This window comes from Pogoniulus pusillus, chromosome 14, assembly GCF_015220805.1.
Source record: "Pogoniulus pusillus isolate bPogPus1 chromosome 14, bPogPus1.pri, whole genome shotgun sequence".
NCBI lineage: Eukaryota > Metazoa > Chordata > Aves > Piciformes > Lybiidae > Pogoniulus > Pogoniulus pusillus.
Genome location: NC_087277.1, coordinates 17245480 through 17262480, shown reverse-complemented (window position 1 = coordinate 17262480; position 17001 = coordinate 17245480). Strand labels below are relative to the sequence as shown.

Genomic DNA, 17001 nt, shown 5'->3' with positions numbered 1-17001 from the left:
ACCTGGAAACTGAAGTGCCTCAGGTTTCCCAGAAGAAGGCATTTAAGTGCTTCGTGACGTGGCAAGAAGTGCCACTGACATTGTGCTCCCTGCACATCTGCAAGAGATCCTGCCTGCACCTCTGCAAACCTCTATGCCAAGAGGAACCAGGATCAGGTCAGAGATCCTCTGCCTCTTTCCCAGCACCCTGGGAAGATCTAGAAGCCTCTCAACGGCCAAGCAGTTCCAACACTGCCACAAAGGAGCCAGAGACTATCTTGACATTTCTACTCCACCGCAGTGAGTAGCACAGACTTCCCTTGGGCTCCAGGCTACCTATCTGTAAGTGGGGCAAAGCCACTTTGTGGCTAAACTTTTCCATTTTCCTGATTCTTCTACATGAATGAATTGCCCATGAGCATCCTTGTGAAGATTTTCCTGACCGAATCAGAACCCAAATGTCACTAATTTGTGTGCAGTTGTGGGCAAGGCTTCCCAGAAATAAATTAACTACGTATTTTGTAATTCCTGCCTCATTTATTGCCACAACTATATCAGACAGGCAGTCTCTTCTCCCTAGAACCAGGCAACAGGACAAGAGGAAATGCACTGAAACTGTACTAGGGAAGGTTTAGATTGCATATTAGGAGAACTTTCTTTGCTGGTAGAGAGGTCAGGCATTGGAGACCCTGGGAGAGCCTGGGCTCCAACCCAGTTTGTTGCCTCACAGGGAAGACCTCTTGAACTCATCTGGAACTTCCCCTTGAGTTTGTGGCTCTGATTAGGACACATATACCATCCTCAAGAGAGATAAGGACAAACTGTGTAGAGGCCCTGATGATACCCACCTGGCTTTGGGATAGGCCTCACATCTCTATTCTTATTGCCTCTCTTAGTGCATCTGCAGGAGGAAAATAAGTGAGAGAAAAGACTGGACTTAGCATATGTGATCTCCTCTAAGGCAGCTGAGTGAGGGATGTAATTCACTGAAGTGCCTCTCCTCAGCAGGAGAGACCTTTGTGACTGCTGCTAATGAAATAGCAGGAAACAGTATTTTCCTGCTCATACCTGGCAAGCAAACAACACAGAGGGGGGATTTTTGGCAGAGCTCCTCTGAAAGAGCAGAAGGTAACATGATAATTGAATGACGGAAAATGGAAAGCAAAGAGGAGGAGGCCATGACAGCAAGGTCACTAGAGAGGTGTGCTTGGAGTCTGCAAGACACCTTGGGACAGAGTTGTGAGAAGGGAAGGGAAGCAAACACAAGGAGGTAGAAATGGGACAGGGAAGGAGGGGCAGGAGGTATCACCAAAGAGTTCCCACCAGGAGCAGCACCAGAAGACTTCTGATGCACAACACAGCTGTGATTTTCTTATGTGTGTGGGCCTCTTAAATGGACCTATGGACCCTATAAAGCAAAAATATGAAACCAGATGGATTTTGTTCAAATCTGTATTCCCCAGAAGCCCTCACCTTACATTCAGACTGATCCAATTGTGATCTAAAAGTCCCATGTCTTCCTTCATTGCCATTTCCCTGGCTTCAAATCATGTCTCTTAGGTTTCAAGGGTGAAGCAATGCAATATTCCTCCACCATGACCCATCCAACTTCAGTACTTCTCTCCAGAAAAACTCCTAAATTCTTGCCTCTGAAGCTGCAGGTGGTTCTCCTGAGTACCAACAGGACAGAAAAGAGCACCAAGGCTAGAGGATACTGCTCTGATTCTCTCTCTTATCACCAATATGACCCAGGCCACAAAGGTATCCTCCTGGAATAGTAGTTTTGGTGCTGCATGAGCTCATCCAATCCAGGGCTTAGAGTGGAGAACTACAGGCCAAAAGCATCATGGTTTGGGACTTACCTGCCCCCCCACTCTTATGAAATCACCCAGACTAGACTCAGCTGGCTGGAAGTTAAGGAATGAAACTTTATATTGACAGACAGCACAATGTAAAAGCAGGTATTTACAATATATCACAAATATATACAGCTAGGTACAGAAATGTACATGTTAAAAGAAATACAGAAAACACAACACCCCTCCCAGAACTCAGAGTCCTCAGCAGGGGCTCCCAACCACCCTTCCACCTTCTTTCCACCCCTCTACCTTATCCCAGAGTTTGTCTTATGTGCAAGGCGAGTTTGGAAGATTGTCAAGAGGGGTTAGAAGCAGAAATTATAAATTGGGTTACACAGCCACAAAAGCCCAGGGAGAAAACACAGGCACTGACTCAGACAGATAGAGACACTCTGCCTTATCTATATTTGTGTCCTTGCTTTTACACATCTCAGCAAGCCTATGAGTGAAGTAGACATCACCATTGTTTCCTTTTCACAGCCCATAATCTAATTTCTCTCATTAAAATATTCCAGTTTGCCTCAAACTAGCACACAAAGACAACGTGGGAGAAGACCTAGAAAACTCGGGACCTAGCAAGCCCTTGCAAATCTCTATTTCTTTATCCAGCAATCAATATTTGTGAAAGTGGTAGGAATTTTGGTATCTACAATCTCTGGTGCTTCACCAGACTTGATTGAAATGTGTAAGGTTGTCCAGGGAAGGGGGGAAAGCACACCAAGAAAGAAGCAAGGCTGTATCAGCCTTTTGGCTCTACTATATCAGAAACCAGTATCTTTAGCTATTGACTGTGATATTCATCATCTATTGCAGGAACTTGGCCTCAAAAACCTCCAGAAAGCTGTGTTAGTCATTTTAGGGTCTCAAGGTGATTTTGCCACTTTCAGCCAGTATTTCCAAGAGAAGCTGGGCACACACTGAGAGGAGAGTAAACAAAAGGGGATTGCCTGGCTAATTTTTCACAGGGGTGGTTGTGCAGTGAATAGACTCATTGAAAGTGTGCTTCAAAGCCAGCCACGAGGTTGGTTGCAGAAAACAAAGTTTTTGTTGGAAAGCATTAGAACTGGAATTAAGTACCTGTTGTGCTTTGCCCATGGGGAGGTTGCAGCTTATCTCCCCAGCAGCGAGAAAGCAACCTAACCCCATCAACCAAACAGAAAACAGCGTCTGGGTTTGTCAAGGTGCTCAAAGAAGAGAAAGTGCAGGAACGAGCTGTTAATAATGGACTCAGAGGACAGACCTGCTCTGGCAAGCCACTTGCAAATATCCCAGGATGAGACCAAACAAACTTTTGTCAGGTCAGTTAAACTTTGCAAATGGTCCCTTATGGTTATGTTTCCAGTTGTCTAGGAAGGTAACACACAAGTCGTGGTGAGAACTGAGGGCACCTCTCCATCCTCTTGAGTCTCAGCAGGGCAAACACGATGTTGGGACAGTGGAAATGTCAGGGCCTGCACCAGGCAGAAGGAAAAACACAAGGGAAACTGCTGATGTTGCAGCCACGGGGATTGAAAAGCTGAACTGACTTAAAGCAGGTCACTTCCACAGAGCTTGCAAAGTGCCTTCAAATTATCCGGTCAAATGAGCGTTAGATAAGCAGAGAGGCTTTTTGGGCCTCCAGGGGAGTTCAGACAAGAGAGTTATTCAGCAGCTGGGTGATGACTAAAACTTTCTGAAGCAGGTGGGGGATAAATCACTGCTGCAAACTGAAAACTCAGCTGGGGCTGTGGGACAGACTGGGAGGGTGAATGAGCAAAGCTGTGTGCCTGAGCCAGGGCAGGGGCAGGGTCCATCCTGCCCAGCTACCACATCCCTGAGCTCTTTGAGGAAGCCGAATTCAAGAAGTGCTTTTTTGCTTGGGTTTGGCTTTCAGACAGGTCTCCCAAGCAGCCAGAAAATCCCTTTACACAGTCACTGTGCATGTGTGTAACTACCCCTGCCCCACAATTTTTACTCTACAAACCCGGGGCTTTCAGAAGCCCGAATAAATATTTGTCCCAGATGTACTGTGAAAATGAATGGGTGAGGAGAGCAAGGCTTGAGCAAAGTGTCATGGTATCACAGTCCCTCTGACCCCTTCAGAACACCAAGAGAGGACCAGTCTCTGTAGAAAAGCTGAAAGATTCTCACTCTCAAATGCACATCAGATTATGGAAAGGCACAGGGGATAGAGAGCATTCCCAGCCCCTGTGGGGACTATCTCTGCCCAGCTGCAGCCAGGGCTGGACCTGCTTTGAGACCCTGATGAACAGTGAGGTTGTGCACAAAGGAAGGACCTGGAGAGGACCAGGTCTGTGGTCTGGCACAGGACTATCATAGCAGATAGCAAGGCTGGAGATGCAGAGGGCAAGGAGACCAAAGTCTGGCTTCTGCCAGTGTGTCACTGAAGAGCTGGGCAAGCTGCCTGTTCTCTTATGCCTTCAGTTCTGGCAAAAATTAGGATACAGATCTGTCTTCATGTTTGCCTCTGAAGTTCTCTGAAAGAGGCAGGATATGTGTGTGAGACACCACAAACCTATTCTTGTGACCCTTGAAAAGTGCCCAGTTTGTCCTGCAGCCAGTAGTTAGCAGTGCCACGTAAATCAGCTGCTGATGATTCCAAGTATATCAGTAGGGTTAATGGAGGACTGAAGTCATTGTTTCCCCCTTGTCTTTCATTTCCTCTCCTTGCCAAAACAAATACCTTCTTCCTGTGCTCTCTAGGAAACACATAATAATTTAGCTCAGAAAGGACTTCTGGGCACCCCCAGTCCAGTATCCTGCTCTAAGAAGGGTTATCTTCAAAGCTTGATCAGGGTCTTACCCAGATGACTTCTGAGTATCTACAGGTGTGGAGACAGCACAGCATCCCTGTGCACATGTCCCAGCATCTTAGAATAAAAATGTTTCCTTTGCTGTTCAGGGCACCATAACAGAAACATTTGGACTGGTGTGAATGGGGATGTTTTGTGTGGGCATACCAGAAGGGATAGATGACAGGAGAAGGGCTACAGAAACTGCACTTGATGATGGCACCTAGCACAAAAAGTATGATCCCAGCACATCTCCATGAGCCATCTCAGGATACCTGGGATAGGAGGCAAAAGCAAATGAGTAAATCCTGGTGACTCATGGACATGGAATAGAACGAAGAGGTTTGACAGATGGAATCTCTTGTCCTCTGTGGCTTTGCAGGGATCCCTGGGCAGACAACTTGAATGTAAGTGGTTTTGGTGCCAAACTGTCAAGTACACACTTATTGCTGCTTGTGGGCATGCAGGTCTCAATGCTATCAGTGACAACAGGTATTGGGTTGGGTTTATTTTAAAATTTACTCAGTTCCCTCCCTACAAGGTCTCATGTCATCCTTTACTACATTGCCCCAATGTCATTTCCTACCACCACAACTTCTATTTGTTGTCTCATCCTTTCACAGTGCACCTTGAAGAAGAGACTGACTCTCTTCTCTATAACCTCCCCTTAAACAGCAGGAAACAGCAACTACATTCACCTGAGCATCTTCTCTCCCTAGATAGTCAGACTCAGCTCCCTCAGCCTTTTGTCATATCTTGAGCTCTCCACTGAACTTGGTCCATTTTATTAGTCTCTCCCTTGTACTGGGGTTTTAAAATTGATCACAGTGCTCCAAGCAGAGGGGAAGCATAATTTTCTTCAACCTTCTGAATCAAAGTGACCCCAAAGTAACCTCAGAAGAATCTGATAGTCCTGCTCTCCCTCCCTGCACCAGAGATCTCATCTGAGAATAAGCTGACAGATGATTCTTGGTACTCACTAAATAATCTAGCAGCATGAGCAGCAAGAACGAGCTCTTTGGCAGCAAATCTTTAAGTATTTGCTGATGTGGACTAGCATTCCCCACTCCACTTTGTGTGGCTACTCTGCTCTGCCTGATAAAGCCGCTCTTGTATTTTCATGTCTGACAAGCAAAAACTGATTAGAAGTGAACCTAAGAGAAATGAGCTGAGAGAATGTTTCCAATGGTTTGGAAATGGAAAGGTGCTTTTAAATCATTAAGAAAATACGATAGGGCTTTTTGTTTGCATGTTGTTGGGTTTCTTTCCCCTGTTCCAAAGCAGGAGCCCAGATCGGCTTTTGAATTGTTTTGCCATCCCTACAGCTTCTATTGGCAAATTACTCTTCTGCCTGATTGAGCTCATTGTGGTCCAGAAGCAAGAGTGAGAGGCTGCAAAACAGGATGTCTGGGTTCCCTTCTGAAGTCTGCCCCTGACCTGCTGTGGGAAGCACAGCTCGGCTGGCTTCTAGTGGGCCACACTGGCAGATGTTGAGGCTGAGTCTGCCTGAGCGGTGGTTTTCTGCAGCATGCGTCACGGCAGCTGTGGTTTCCACTGCACTTACCATTATGGCACTGTAATGCTTCCTTGTCTTATGGAAGTGTCAGGAAGATTAGTTGATGTTTATTCGGCACTGGACAGAGGCAAGGAGAGGGGAAAATTTCCCTGCCAGCTCTTCCTTCTCACTGAGCAAATGTAATTCTCTTTCATGATGTCTTTAAGCCCTGCCAGGATTCCTGTGTTTGCTTTTGCTTCCTCCCTCTTTTGTGGCTCCTTGCAGACCAAGCTCCTGGAGCACAGCTTCTCCATGCAGCACAGCAGAGACCTTGTATTGGGAAAGATCAGGGCTCTTAAAAAGCCCTGCCTTCTCACACGTTGCTTTTGTATTGCTGAGCTCGGCTCTGGACAAGCTGAGAAACGTTGTTGTCACTGAAGATAACTTGGCCATCAGCCCAAGGGCACGAAAAGTGCCTCCCTATCCCCTACTTCTCCCCTCAGACTACACTTGGGCTACAGCTAGAAGCACAATGTCTGAGACAGTGCGGGGGGGGGGGGGGGGGGGATTGAAAGTGGTGACATACTACGACAGAGGTGGCATACACCACAGTGCCACCACAACAGAGTGCAGTTCAGCCTGACTGCCACTCACTCTGTGCACACTACACTGCAGCAGCCTTTCTTCTGTGGATGGCCAGCCAAGAGCTACTGCAGTGCAAAAGCATGAAGCCAAACCAGGACCCGTCCCTGTCAGGGACTCAGCTATGGTCACACTGGGATTTTCGTTGTCCATGCTGAGGATAGTCTGTGTTCATTGAGCACCACCTGCTAGAGCACCTCTCACATGCATACAAGCTGAGAGAGCTGGGGTTGTTCACTTTGGAGAAGGCTCCAAGGAGACCCTATTTTGGCATTCCAGTATCTGAAAGGGGCCTACAAGAAAGCTGGTGAGGGACATTTTAGGATGTGGGGTAGTGATAGGACTAAGGGAATGGATCCAAACTAGAGGAGGGTAAATTTAGGCCAGGCTGGATAGGGCTCTGGGCAACCTGCTGTAGTGGAAAGTGTCTCTGCCCATAGCAGGGGGGTTGGAACTAGATCATCCTTGAGGTCCCTTCCAACCCTGACAATTTCATTATTCTGTGTCTCAAAGTACAGACAAAGCTGCCAGTCTGCAGCTGGGCTGCTGTGTCTTACAGGTCTCTTGCTGCCTGGGCACAGATCAGGGTACAAGATACACATGGTTTTTAGGAAGCAACAGACAAGTCAAGTGTGGCAAAGTTGGTCTCTCCTGCAGTCGTGTGTGCGTATGTTAGGAGCTCTGGCCACATCCTATGCTGTGCAGACCTGCACTTCTTGTCTCCATGTCCTGAGCTTCTCTCCAGCTGAGATCCCTTCATGTTTCCTTTTGCTCTAAGCCCTTTCCTAGCCACAGCCTAAAGCAAGCACATGCTACTTTGCTCCATGCTGCCTCGAGAGAGAGAGGTGGCTGTTTTTTCAAGCCCATGCCACCACAGTGGCAAACACTGTGATTTTAATGAGCCCCGTGGGCAACTGCCACCATGAATGCAGAAAGGCAGCAGCCAAGCAGCACCGTGAGTTTGCACAGCTGAACTACTTGAGCAATGAAGAAAGAAACCCCATTTTATGTGACCATGCATTTTTCCTGCTCTGCTCCCTCTTTGCTGCCTGGAGTGCAGATGTTGTGATGGATTTGTCCTGAGGAACAAGAGGCAGGTTAACTCTGAACCAGCTCTCTTCACACAGTCAAGTGCCAGCAAAGATCCACATTGAATCAGCTGATGCTAAGAGCCACTCTCTGAGGCTCTTCTGGGTGACAGACCAGCACAGCTGTGGGGCAGTGGTGCTGCAAGAGCAGAGGGGCAGCAGAGATACAAAACCAGTAGCACTGCTTCAAGGGAGCAACAAACATCTGGCTGCACCAGAGGAAAAGGGATGAATAAATGTACTTGCTTCCAGCTAAAGGCTGACTTCATGCCAACCCCAGAACCAGCAGATGTTGAGGGGAAAAAAACCTACCCAACAACAAAAGCCCAGAGTGAAGCATTCCTGTAGTTGCAGAGGTGAAGTTTCATGAGGCCTTGACCCATGGGATTTTTTTTTAACCATATCCTTTAACATAATCAAAAAGAGAGTAGCCAGGAGATAGGAATCACAGCAGTTGAAAGAACCTTTCAAATAGTCTTGAAACCTTTCCTATGAGATAGCTGCTGGGATGACCCAGCTGTAAGCAGCTTCTCTCCATCCCAGAGCCTCTGCTGAGACAAGGCTTCTGCTATTGCAGAACTTCTCAGCACTGACAGAGGACACTGGTGTGAGGCACCAAGAATTTATACAGAATGCATCCATTTCTCATGACCATGGCCCAAGCCCATCAGGCATAGCAGCACACTCTGGTAACATCACAGAGTACAGCAGTAAATTGGGATTCTGCTTTTAACAGGAAAACAGTTTCTGCAACATTGGCCTGCTACTTAGCATGGGAGTGGTTGCCATGGCACTGCAAAGCAGGAACATTTCCAGGCTGATCAGGACTAAGCATTGGCTTCCCAAAGACCAGGCTCCCCTCACCAAGAACCTCTCTGGCATTTCTGCCAGCTCCTGCTTTGCTTTATCTGTGCACATCCAAGTGAATAGCTCAGGAAAGGGTCTAGGAAACAAGAATGTGAACTAAATGCAGGACCCCTGTAAGTTCTTCTTGTGGGGAACCAAGTGTGTTTCAGACAGAGGTGCTGCACATCTACTGGTCTTCCTCCTTTCAAGCATCCCTTTTGCTCAGCAGTTTGTGGTCAGCTAGAAGCCAAAGCATAAGGATAGTGCCTTCATCTCCATATCAAATTCTGCCCACATTTATTTGCATGAGAGCAGAGATGTTGAAAGTCATGCTGCAGGGAGTCTTGCTCTCCATGTAATAGAGCCACAAAGCTGCTCAAATGACTCAAATGACGCTGGGACCAGTGACCAGCTGCTCTGTCAGAGTCAGGGGTTAAGGCACATGGGGTTTACGGTGCTAAGCAATCTGCTCTCTTGCAAAACCCAGCACTGACTCCCTCTACCAAGCCCACAGTCTCCCTCTGAGCAAAAATTTTGCTGTATTGGTTTGGAGATTTCCAGCAACAGAGAAACTACTGCTTACCAGCTACTCCTGGTAGTTTATCACAGTGCTTCACAGCCTCCATCAGTTACAGAGAGGTGTCTGACTGTATTTGGCCTCTGCTCCAGATCACTGGATGCATATTCATTTTCTCAGTGTGGCTGGAGTGTTTTTCACCTCTTTGCATCTCTTAGCATTGACCTCATTTAGGTCTGCTCCTTTGCTTCTGCTCTTTACTACTGCTTTGGACAGCTGTGCCTGGTCATCCCCAGAAGCTGAGAAGAACCATGCTATGTTTCCTGCTCTGGTGTCCTTGATTTCAAACGTTCAAACAACAGAAGAGCCTGGGAGAGGTCAGTCCAGCATCCTTCCTCTGCCAGACAGGTTTCTCTAAAATAAATCATAGTAGGGGTGCAGGATGGACACACAGGTCTTGTGGCTGCTAATATCTGGGTGTTATTTTTATTAGAACTCAACATCACATGCTGTCAGTGTCTCAAGTGATGCCCAGCACACACATATTTGGTGATCCTGGTAGTGCCAGAAGCCTGGTACATTCTTGCTGTCCCATGGGTAGAGACAGTTAACCTGTCCTCAGAGCATCTCAGCCTTTCTACAAGAGATTGCTTTCAGTCTGGAGACAGGTATTTTCATTGCATTCAGGTCCAGCATGCATCTTGTTCTTCCCAGGAGTATCAAATGCTCTGAGAATCTGCAACTCCCCAGGCTGGAGGATAATGGAGGGAGGCAAGGCCCGGATCAGCTTTGTCCTCAAGTCCAAACCTCAGGCAAGTAGGTAGTTGAATTGCAGTGAAAACCCCCTACAAGCACAAATAAATCCAAACCCCATTAAGAGCCTCTTGCATGACCTCAGTGACCTACCAGATGGACCTACCTTACTCTTGGTTTGACTCACACGTCTCCATGTCCATTTCATCTCTGCTCTGGCTGTCTCACCAGTGCTGTCTTTTAAATTAAGTTGAACATCCTCCTCAGTATTCAGTGCCATCAGAGAAGCCACTTTACCTTTCAGCTGCCAATTTTGTGGACATCTTTCACACACCAGCTCCTGCCAGGTGGAACACCACAGGATCCCTGAGCAATGGAAGAGCTGTAGGGGTGATCCCAATAATGCCTGAGCTGCAGCCAAATCTAGAGAGGAGCAAGAGAGGGAAAGCTAATGTGTGAGATCTGACAGGCACATAACAAACCCAGCTGGCTGGCACACATACCAAGCCCAAACCACCGCAGGCCACCCCCCTCCCACCTTTCTGATACCATCATCACCCCTCTGCATTTAATTAAAAGAGGATTAAAGCAGGCTGTAAGGATGTGGGCGATGGCTGAGGTGGGGGGGGGGGGGGGGGGGGGGGGACCTTAGAAACCTGTGCTAAGCCCCGCAGCTGGTGCTGGGACAGTGGGCTGTCTTCTTGTGATACCAGCTTCTTCAGTATTAAAGCAGATCTAATCTGAGACCCAGGCAACTTGTCCAGGCTCCTTGGAGGCGATGGGTATGGATCTGAAACCCACCCCTGAATGATAGGACATGCTGCGTTGTGGCAAGAAAAGAGATGTCTCAGGCTGGTGGATGGACTGTACTGCACTGATGTCCCCCCTGGTAGCCCTTCACCTCCCAGCTTGCATTGCTACCTGGAGAACTGAGCTGCAGAATGCAAGCTGGTTCCTCAGCGGTGGTTTCATGGTCCACCCAAACCTATAACACAGGGCCGGTCCCTACAGGGAGAACAGGTGAGCCCATGGCTTGCAAGTGCTCCCCATTTCACCTAAATCAGTCTCACATCCCCATAAGTATTTCAGTTCAGCCCAAAACCCACCTTTTTAAGAGTGCCTTAACCATGACAAGCCTGAAGAGCTCGAAGAAGTGCCTCGTGTTTTTCCAAGCTTTTTCCGCTCCGATGGCACTGCCTTCCTCTCTGCAGGGTAGCAGAGCCTTGTTTCCCTCAGAGCAGGCTGCTCTGCACAGGATCTTAGCTATCCTGCAGCATTTTCTAAACGCTGCCAGTCCCAGTGACCTCACTTATTGCTGATGCCCCCTAACCAACCCATCATCCTGTCACCCAGCCTTGGAAAGTTTCCTCCTTCCTTGCCTTGCACTTGCCAGAGACCGGCTGATTCATCCACTATCTGCCTCAGGCAACCCACGCAGCCACCGATGATTGAGTTACTTAACAGTTAAGCAGAGCTTTAAATCATTGCAGCACTTAACATGTATTGACTAATTAATCCAAGTGCCTATCTGAGGTAGGTTAGTTCAGTCTTGTGTGTAGCTTCCAAACATGCCCATGTCTGCCTTGCGGGTCGAGGGCAGAGGCAGGTCTGCAGAGGTGATAGATCCACCATTCCTACTGCCCACACCCCGCCAAGCGCAGGACTGCTTCTCTGCATGACTTCAGGGGTCACTGGGTCCAAGGGACCAGATGCCCAGCCTAGGAATCCTGCAAGTCTTGCTCTTGAATGGGCTTTCTCCTGCAACTTCTCTGGCCTTACATGGTTGCTTCAATCCCTGGCTCTCTCCCCACCAGTGGGGAGTCCTGCACATCCAACAGCTTGAACCAGTTTGCTCCAACAAGCAACAGGCTGCCTGAGGCTCTGCCAGGCCTCGAGCGCAGGTGGCAAAATCCCTCCCCTGGGATCCTGCTGGCAGTCAGCCATGAGCCCTGCTGCTGCAGAATAAACCTGGCCCTCAGGATGGTTCCAGGGGAGCACAGCACAATGCCACACTGCATCCTGCTGAAGTGCCACACAGAGCGAGCCAGGCCTTCCCCCCAGCCTGCCGTACCAAGCCTATTCACACGGCTGTCTCAGCCACATCAAATCCCACGTTCCAGTCTCAGCTGTCAGTAGGGAACGAGGACAAGCGTAGGAGGCAGGGAACCTGCTCCCTATGTGGATGAGCTGCACAGGAGCTTTGTGCAGATGAGCAGACTGGGGAGATGCAGAGACACACCCAAGGTTATGTAGAGAGTCCATAGCAGAAGTCAGGACCTAGGTGACTTCTAGCCATGGGTTTCAGAAGAGGGAAAGACAGGAGGTTTGCCCTATCTAAAGCCATGAGCAGACTCAGAGAGCTGAGATGGGTTCTCAGCCTCACAAGCTGAGGGCATGATCATAAGCAAATCATCTAACTTTTTTTCCCTTTTTCTGCCAACACAGTCACTTTTAACCTAGACAAGAGTAAAGGAAAATGCCATGTCTCTGTGCCACACAGATTCCCAGCCATTAGCTAAGGCCAAGGCAGGTATTAAAACTCCTGGTTATGCCAAATTCTCTTGCACTAGAGTACAAGAACCCCTAAGCACAAGGACAGATATCCTAGAGGCAGGTGATGTTGTTTGACTCCCTTCCACTAAAAGGTTTCAGCCCATCTGAGTCCTCTGAGTAGCTTATGCCCTTTCCCTGCACCTCCTGTCACTTCAGGACTTCAGCACAGTGACAGTCCCCCTCCCTGACAGGCAAGTGATGAGGCTTGAGAAATGCCTGATGAGAAGGACCTGGCAGCAGAAAGGCATTTTGTCTACCTGGGGAGTCATGAAGCAGCCAGCTGGAAGAGAGCTTAATCTGAACAACCCTGCTCAGAAAAAACAGGACCAGCAGAATCAGGATCTGCTCAGACCATGCAGAGTCTCTGACAGCAAGGTACTGGCCTGAGTCAGAAAGCATCAGCACGCATCTTATCAAGGCATCTCTGCTGCTCGTAATGGTACCCTTCATGTGCCCTCCATCTCATGCCACTGAGGATGGGGTTCCTGCCTACCCCGTGGATACACCATTTGCTTTCTTTTTAACATGCATCTAATGTCACCAAAGGCAGTAGAGAAACTTCTCCCTCTGAAATTTGCCCCACAGAATCCTGAGTTGTAAAGCAGAGGAACATGCAGACCAGCACTTTACCTCTGGGTCATAAACCATCACATATATTAGGAAGGATTCTTGGTGGTATTTTTTTTCCTTGCTTGAATATGTGCTGATCTCATTAATCTCGGGAAAAGCACGAGGTGTTCTCATCCAGGCTATACCTGGCAAGCTGCATACACTGTGGCAGAGGGAGTGAACTTCTGAGCAAGCTCTGCAGTGACTGCTGCCGGGCTTCTTGTGGGTTATTTCTTGAGCGAGAGGCTGGCTTCTTCACCTGGCATTCTTGAGAGAGATGAAGGGTAAGTCAGCAAATCAGCTTCACGCACTGCGAACATCCTCTGCTTTCAGCCATGGCAGAATTACCTCAGGTTGGGATTTGCTGGTAGATGAGTGAGAAACGTCTGCAGGGCTTCTTTCCCCCCTCCATCTACCTCCCTTGGAGGGAGAAAGCAAAGAAATGTTTTTAACATGCTGCACGGAGGCAGGTTGCAGGAGCAGTGGTACCCGGCACGGCTCAGCAAGCACTGCTGGGGAAATCAACAGGGAACGTTCCTGATGCTATTTTAAACACGGGCAGAAAACGCCAGCTAGCAACACTGAATTGGTCGGGGCTGCACAAAGCCAAGAGCAGCCGCAGGGGCATGAGCTGCCTGCCTGGGTAGCAGGGACCCCACAAGCCACGGAGCGAGCTGGTCCCACCGATGTGTGGGCTACTCGCTCGGTGGCTTGGTTTGTTGATGTATTTGCTAACTGCGACGTTGATTTGACATGTCAGCTGGCAAGCCGGCGTCTGGATGCCTCGGTGTCACGCAGGCACCTCCGTTCCAGTTCCATCCCTGGGGACAGCAGCTTAGATCCGCTGGCCGGGGTTAAAAATGAATCGCAGCTAAGCTGTTCAAAGGGATCTGCGCTGCCGCCAACGTGAGTGCTCCACGCCTGCCAGTGCAGGTGGAAGTTGCATGTCTGTCTCCAAGGGGGGATGCAGCTCTTACCGGGTGACTGCTGATAAAAAAAACAACCCTGCTCTGCTGGCTCTTACTGGAGCTTCTTGTCTTGCTTGCCTGAGAAAGGACGGAAAGAAGGCATTTTGTAGGATGGCTGTAGCTGGTAGGTGCTGCTAAAGGCAGGATGAGATTAAAGGTGGTATGTGAGAATAAAGATACTGCAGCAACCACTGTCTTAAGAGTAACGAATACTGCAGGTCTGGCTACTGCAGGAAACGTCCCCTTTGCAAACTGTGCTGCTTGGAGTAAGAAGCGCAATTACGGGAATTCTGCTGCAGCTCATTTTGGTCGGGTTAATTTGGGATGAGGATGTTGGCTGTCAGCTAAAAGAGGCAGCCTGGGAGTTTGGTTAGGATGCAGAATTACCAGACCAGGCTGGTATTTTGAAATGGTAGAACAATCTCAGGGCAGGGGAACATGGTTCAGTCTATTTTACCTTCTGATGTAGTCAGGAGAGGTGAGACCTTAGCTTACAGGGCTCATCTTATCTTAATGAATAATAATCATGAGCATAATCATAATAAATATTTTCAAAGACAGGTCCTGTTTTGCAAAGCCCAGACACCACGGTGATGGGCACCACTGAAACCAGATGCCTTTTCTGCCATCTGAGTGCCAGGGATTTCCAGAAACGCTATTTGTGCAATCAAAATGTCTCAGTCCCAGGGGAGGGTTTTTATGCCCTGGTTTTGTGTGTGTGTGTCTGTGCTTGGGGGGAGGTGTGAAATGCTCCTTGTACCACGAGTCTGACTTTGCACCCATTGTATTACAGTAGGTAGGTTAATGAGTGTTACACTGTGCTGTGCTTTTAAAAGGAGAGAGAGCCCTGGCCGGGTTTACATGATGATCCTGCTGCTTTCAGTGCTCACAGGCTTGGGCATCTCTTGGGCTTCTCAAAAGCTGCTGTTGACTGCCCAGTGCAACCAAGGGACCAGTGCTACCATGGGTGGACACAGCAAGGATGCGAGGTGTGAGTCAATGTGCAACACCAGATGGGTTGACATCGTGAAAATGCCAAGGAGTTGATTTGGACAGGATGGAGACTGGAAAGGATGGCAAACAGCAGCAAATCCTCCTGGAGAAGAGGCATCCAGGAATTGTAAGGGAGAGATGGCCTTGGTGTGTGCTGGGACAGTTCCTAGGGCATGGCGGGGGCAAGGGTATGTAAGGACCTATACATTGGTGGCAGGGAATGCTCCCTACACTAACTCATCACTCTGTACTCACCAGAGCACAAAGCCACAAACAACAGATTTTTTGTGCTACCAAGAAAAGGGACATTTGCTTCTTCTCCACTTCTCTATTAAATTTCCCATTGCAAATTCTATTGCACCTCTCCTTCCATAAGGAAGAGAACAGCCACTGCAAATCGTTTAAAAACAGTAGCACAAGGAACATTAAGTACAACCTTCCTCCTGCATAACTTTGCTCTAATTCCCAGTGGCTGCTTCTGGAACAATTGCAACCAAACTACTCAGCAACGTAAGGATGCTTCTCCCTCTGTAGAAGCAGCAGTCTGCCATGGATTGCCACTTCATTTTATTTCACTACAGTTTTTGCACTAAATTTATGGTCTGTATTATTGTGTTTAATGCTTTAAGGACAAAGGGTCCTCTGTACTGAGCAACCATATTAAAACATGCCTATTAAACCTTCCCCTGTGAAACCACAGAGACTGAGTGCTGCAGGCATTGGTGGCAGTTGTGCTGATGTTTCTAGCCTTGAAGAGATTACAGGAGCCAAGCACAGAACAACATTGCTGTTCTCAGAGCTGGGAATCTGGTGGTAGGAGAGCAAAAAGGGTGCAGGAGAGACGGCTTACAGTTCTCTGGCTTTCAGGAGATCCTCCATCTGTCTTTTTTCTCCAGCCTTCACCTAAGGAGATAGAGTGAAGCATGCCAGCCTGTTGATAGTTTGTCAAGCAGGGGTTGCTAGTAGGCTTTAGACAACAACTGAGCATTCTTGTTGTTTATTTCCTCCAGCACCTAATGCTGACTCATGATCTAGGTCTCCAGGAGTCTCTTTATCCAGCTTTGCAGTATGGTCACTGCTTTGCTTGGCAGGGATTGGAAACCTAGTTATAATCTGCTGTTGAACTTGGTTTAGCATTTTACCCCTTCCACCTTACTGCTATGAAGCCACCAGCTCCCATTAGCAAACTGATCTTAGCTGAGATGTTCTCCTGTACTAACATCCACAGGGTTTCTCTGCTGTTTTGTTGTGTGTCAGAGCAAGCTGCTGTCAGAAGATGGATCCAGACCCTAAACTAGGCAACAGCAAACACCTCCAACACCCCAGAGCAAGGGGATTAGATTGCACACAAAGCAAACACCTTGACAGCAGCTGCATGCATATGCTGAAGCAACCACATAACCAGCAGCTCCAGCACAAAAACTGACCTGAACAGCAGCCAGATCATTTTTTATGAGAATGCACTGCTCTTGAGCAATTTTTCCAGCACATCCCACGCAAACAAGTTTTCCTTGAACACCACACAACAGCATTTACCATCTCATGCCAGCTTGTTTTTTTTTCTAATTGTAAGGGGTGGGAGTGCTCTCACCACTTAATCTCTCTGTGCTAGCGAGCACAGTCTGAGCAGTGTATCCCCATGGACACAAAATCCAGCACTAAACCATTCCACGTGACCAGTTCTGCAGAAATCTGACAAGATCTCACCTTTCTATAGAAACCTGAGGTCTAATAACATGTTCTTCCTCTTCTCTTCCCAGTTTGCATGCAGTGGGTTGTACAGCAGAAGTAGTGTGGATCCTTCATTGATGTCCATGAAATTTTGATAAATCAATTAAGTTCTTGGTAGTAAGAAAGAGATGAGGAGGGAAAATGGATAGTGTCTGTAAAGCCAGGGGTGACATCTT

At 48.2% G+C, this 17001-nt stretch overlaps 1 protein-coding gene and 1 long non-coding RNA gene across 4 annotated transcripts in view; one reads left to right on the top strand and one right to left on the bottom strand.

Moving 5' to 3' along the window:
• Positions 1 to 9668: 9668 nt before the first annotated feature.
• Positions 9669 to 13562, bottom strand: LOC135181313 (uncharacterized). Of its 2 annotated transcripts, XR_010304822.1 has the most exons (4): positions 13482 to 13562; positions 13155 to 13400; positions 10159 to 10394; positions 9669 to 10063 (listed from the first exon to the last, which is right to left on the bottom strand). It is a non-coding gene; the product is annotated as an uncharacterized LOC135181313 (long non-coding RNA). The 2 variants fall into 2 exon arrangements; XR_010304821.1 differs by lacking the exon at positions 9669 to 10063 and having other exon boundaries at positions 10085 to 10394.
• Positions 13343 to 17001, top strand: part of SLC45A4 (solute carrier family 45 member 4) — an 89191-nt gene continuing 85532 nt past the window's right edge. The window contains exon 1 of one of the 2 annotated variants that reach the window (XM_064154385.1): positions 13343 to 13417. The gene's annotated coding sequence lies outside the window, so the exon portion shown is untranslated. Of the gene's footprint in view, positions 13418 to 13962; positions 14040 to 17001 lie in introns of those variants that run through there. The other variant, XM_064154386.1, reaches the window with a different exon arrangement.